Here is a 5,289-nt window from a genome sequence, read left to right on the forward strand (position 1 = left end):
ATGTATTTAAGCTTTAATTTGTATATATATGCTATGGCGCCATAAGAGTTGGCTAGCAAATGGTGTGTTTGTGTTAAGTTTTGGTATGGTTTTGAATGGGTTGTTGAATGAAGATGATATAGCTGTAATGAAGCATGTTTTGAGCATGAAATTGGTTGAAAATTGTTGTATGAATGTTGCTTAACATTGCTAGTAGAAAAGACCCATATAGGGGTGGCAAGTTGGCTTAAACCAAGCCTGCATCGTGCCATACGGTCAGGGCACATGGGCGTGCCTTGTGGCCGTGTAAGAAAAGCAGTAACCTCTTAAGTTTCACACGGCCATAGTACACGGGTGTGTCATAAGGCCGTGGGCTTAAGTCAGTAGCTAGCTAAGTATCACACGGCCATAGCACACGGGCGTGTTTGTTGGCCGTGTGAAAAAGTCAGTGTAGGACCTCTTTTTGGCACAATTGGATCACATGGGCATGGTTTATGCTCGTGTGAGCCACACGGCCTAGTCACACAGGCGTGTGACTTTGACAGTTTTGAAATATTTGGTTAAGTTCTGAAAACTCTGAATGAGTTCGGTTAATCTCGATCTTTCCTAAATGTATATTTTAGGTCTCGTAGACCATATTAAAGGTTGAATTGTGAATGAATATCTATGTATTGATATTATATGATATCAGTGATTCTGTATTGTTCTGTAATGCTCTGTCTGTCCGGTGATGCCCCTTACCTATTTTGGTGACGGTTACGGAATAGGGGTGTTACATATAGTCAATGAAAACTCTCCAACCTGTGACTTGTTGGGATTAATCCATTATTCTCATTGGCTACAACAATCATGCCTCCTTTCTTAGGAACAACCTACACTGGACTTACCCAAGAACTGTCAGATGTAGGATAAATAATTCCAGCATCTAGAAGTTTAATTACCTCAACTTTAACAACTTCTTTCATGTTGGGGTTCAGTCATCTTTGAACTTGCACACATGGCTTATATTCATCTTCCATTAAAATTTTATGGGTGCAAAAAGAAGGGCTGATCCCTTTAATGTCAAAAATTTTCCAAGCTATGGCCCTTTTATGCTCTCTTAATACTTGAAGTAATTCCTCTTTCTCCTTAGGTTGCAAGTTAGAAGCAATAATCACTAGTAATGTAGAATTATTCCAAGGAATGCGTATTCCAAGTGATTTGGAAATTTTTTAAGTTCCAGTTTAGGAGGTTCTTCAATAGAGGGTTTTTGCTTAAGTTCATCGTTTGCCTTAATACCCTCATATTCCGCTTGTCTTGGGAAGGGCTTATTGGAATTTAGTTTAGCTTTTATCTTTCCTGTCTCAAAATCATCATCATCCACCTCCTCTGCTTGGGCAAGACACAGTTCCAACGTGTCCTTATGTACGATTTCCTGAAAAGAATCTTGAGTAGCATGATCAATAGAGTCAATGAAATAACATGAGTCATCCTGTTCCCTAGAAAATCTCATGGCATCATAAATTTTAAAAATAATCTTCTAGTCACCTACTCAAAGCACAAGTTTACCATCACCCACATCAATAACAGCCCTAGCAGTGGCTAAAAATGGACGACCTAAGATTAAAGGCACTTCAACATCTTCATCCATGTCAAGCACAATGAAATCAACAAGGAATATAAATTTATCTACTTTTACAAGTACGTCCTCTATAATACCCCTAGGATATTTAACAGATCTATTAGCTAGTTGAATACTCATCCTAGTGGGTTTAGGCTCCCAAGACCAAGTTGTTTAAACATTTTATATGGCATCAAATTAATGCTAGCGTCTAAATTAGCTAGTGCCTTATCAACATTCAAACTATCAATTAAGCAGGGAATAGTAAAACTTCCTGGATCTTTCAGTTTGGTTGGTAGTTTATTTTGGAGTATGGCCGAGCACTCCTCGTTAAGTTCCACTGTAGATAAGTCTTCAAACTTCCTTTTATTTGTTAGATCTGTGATATAGCTTCAACAAAAGGTAAGTTAATATTCAGTTGTTTAAAAAGTTCAAGAAATTTACCGAATTGTGCATCCATGCGGTCTTTCTTCAACTTTGCTGGATATGGGATTGGTGGTTTGTATTCTTTTGGCATTAGATTGTCATTTTTTCCAGGTTTTCCCTCCTCTCCTTTATTTCTATCAGCTTCTTGTGGTGGCTTCTTTTCAAATTCAGCTAACACTTTTCCACTCTTTAGTGTAATTGCTTTCACATGTTCTTTTGGATTGGGTTCAGTTTTACTAGGTACGCTTCCTGGTGGTCTCTCTGAAATCATCTTAGCTAGCTGTCCAATTTGATTCTTCAGCCCTTGGATCGATGCTTGCTGATTTTTAAGTGCAGTTTCAGTTTTCTGAAAATGGGTTCCGCTACTGAAATAAAATTTGTCATCATCTCCTCAAAGTTCGACTTTTTCTCTTGCTGGTAAGGTTGTTGTTGGAAGCCCGGAGGGGTGGTGGTCTCTAATTCCCTTAGCCTCCCCATGAGAAATTTGGGTAGTTCCTCCAACCTGTATTGTAAGTATTACTATAAGGATTATCTTGAGGTCGAGAATTATTACCCATATAATTCATTTGTTCGTTCTCCATTTGTGGCCATAGGGTGGGTATTCTGAATTGCTCGTTCCACCTCCACTTGCATCGCAGTGCATTACTAGATGAACCTGTGAAGAACCAAGTAAATCATCAATTTTTCTATTCAAAACTTCTACCTGATTAGAGAGCATAGTAACCGAATTGACGTTAAACACGTCGGCTGCTTTCGTCGGCTTTGTCCTCATGACTTGCCACTGATAATTATTCAATGACATCTCTTCTATAAATTCATAGGCCTCCTTAGGTGTCTTACTATTAATAGTCCCACCAGCAGCTGCGTTAATCATCTGTCTAGTCAAAGGATTCAGGCCGTTGTGAAAAGTTTAAACCTGTAGCCAAAGTGGTAGCCCATGGTGAGGGCACCTTCTCAATAGATCCTTGTATCTCTCCCATTCATCGTAGAGTGTTTTTAAATCCATCTGCACAAAAGAAGAAAAATCATTTCGTAATTTAGCTGTTTTAGCCGGCAAAAAATATTTAAAAAAAAAACTTTAGGTCATATGTTCCCAAGTAGTGATTGATCCTTTTGGTAACGAGTTCAACCACTATTTAGCCTTATTCCTCAATGAAAAGGGAAATAACTGAAGGCAAATGGCATCGTCAGAAATGCCATTGATCTTAAAGGTGTCGCAAAATTCCAGAAAATTTGCCAAATGAGTGTTTGGATCCTCGTCCTGCAAACCGTCAAACTGAACAAACTATTGTATCATTTGAATCGTGTTAGGTTTTACTTCAAAATTATTTGCAGCAATAGCAGGTCTAACTATACTTGATTCAGCTCTTATTAAACTAGGTTTAGCATAATAATACATAGTACGAGGAGCAGGATTCTGATTTACTAGGTTCGCAACAGCCACAGGAGGTAGCGGATTATTATGATTATCAGTCATCTCCTCGGTTGTGGGTTGAATATCGTCCTCTTGCCCTTCCTCTATGTATCATAGGCTTTGCCTTATCTCTCTTCAGTTTCTGCGAGCTGTGCTTTCGATCTCACTATCAAAAAGTAGAGATCTCAACTGGTTTCTTCTAGTCATAAACTATAAAAACCTGGCACAAGTAAATAAAAGAAAATTTAGTGATATAAACAAAATTAAAATAAAATAAAATTGCAATAAAATAAATGGCTAAAGTAATAAAAATTAAGCATTCCTAATATCTTAGTCCCCAGAAACGGCGCCAAAAACTTGATGGTCGTAAAACTAACTAATAATTCGACTTAAGGCAAGCGCACCTATCGAACAATAGTATAGTTATGGTGAGACTAGAATATCATATCCACGAGGACTGAAAGTACTAGTAGTTACTCTCTTTTTATTAACTAGCCTAAGAATTTAAGGGTGTTTTTAAACTAAACTAATTTTCTAATTTATCTAAGATCACGACAGAGGCGAAAGTTGGAAAATACTTTAGGAAAACCAATTGAGAAGACAATACCCAAGAAAGAATCCACCTAGACTTCACTTATTACCTTTGACTTAGATGATTTATTCACTTGCTTATTCCGTAGAAATCCCTAATTTATGTTAATATCTCTCTCGAGATTAAGAACAACTGACTCTAGGTTGATTAATTGAAATCTCTTTCTAATTAAAACCCCTATTATCGCATTAAATTAATCTATGGATTCCCTTATTAGATTTGACTTTAATCCGACAAATTTATCTCGTCCTATCTCTAGGATTGCATTCAACTCCGCTTAATTATGAATGGTCTACTCTTAAACAAGGACTTTTACTCCACTGAATAAACACATCAACAACCTGGATTAATATCCTGAAATATTAAAGCAAGAATTAAAACTCATAATTAAGAATAAGACCAAGTATTTATCATATAAATCAAAGCATAATAAGATTCATCATAGGGTTCATCTCCCTTAGGTATTTAGGGAGTTTAGTTCATAATAATAATGGAAAACATCTCAAAGTTTAGAAAACAAGAAAACATAAAGAAACCCAAGAACTTCTAGAAAATTGGATGGAAATATTTAGTCTTGATGTAGATCCTGGCTCCGAGGTGATTCCGATGGCTAGTTGCGAGTATTTTCTGCCTCCAACTCTGTGTGTCCCCCTCATCCTCTTCTAGGGTCTTTATATAGACTTTTGAATGCCCAAATTAGCCCAAAATAAGCCTTCTCCGAGTAGAACTAGACTTGGGCTCGACAGGGACACGGCCGCGTGCCACGCCCGTGTGAATATGCTCAGGCCTTGTGCAATTTTGACTTGGATTAATGTCGACACGGCCATGACACATAGGCATGTCGTCTACCCGTGTGTCACACACAGACGTGTGGAACTGCCTAGGCCGTATGAAACATTGATTTAGGCCCAATTTGTCTATTTTTGGCCCATTGCTCGCTCTTTTTGTTATCCTAAGCTTGCCTGAGTATAACACATGAATTTAAAGGATTAGGAGTATTGAATTCAATAAAATCAAGGAAAAATTCTTCCATAAATATGCCAAGCATGGGGTAAATATATATATTACGGTTTATCCTAACCGATTGAGAGAGATAGAGAAGGAGAACAATCAGTCTAAACACAAGATGCCAAAGAGGAGGGTTGGTAATCTCAAAATTATTAAGAGGGGAAGGAGAGAATTCAGCTAAAGAGAGGGGCAAAAGAAGAGCAAAATGACGAATGAGGATCCTGAATAGAAGTGAAAATCAAAACCAGTAAAAAGGAATGATACTCGTAA

The 5,289-nt window shown here is 37.5% G+C and overlaps 1 non-coding gene across 1 annotated transcript; it reads left to right on the forward strand.

Moving 5' to 3' along the window:
* Positions 1–2,937: 2,937 nt before the first annotated feature.
* LOC121205351 (small nucleolar RNA R71) lies at positions 2,938–3,044 on the forward strand. Its single transcript, XR_005900432.1, has one exon. It is a non-coding gene; the product is annotated as a small nucleolar RNA R71 (small nucleolar RNA).
* Positions 3,045–5,289: the final 2,245 nt, after the last annotated feature.

The sequence above is a fragment of the Gossypium hirsutum genome, chromosome A08 (genome assembly GCF_007990345.1).
Source record: "Gossypium hirsutum isolate 1008001.06 chromosome A08, Gossypium_hirsutum_v2.1, whole genome shotgun sequence".
NCBI classification, from domain to species: Eukaryota; Viridiplantae; Streptophyta; class Magnoliopsida; order Malvales; family Malvaceae; genus Gossypium; species Gossypium hirsutum.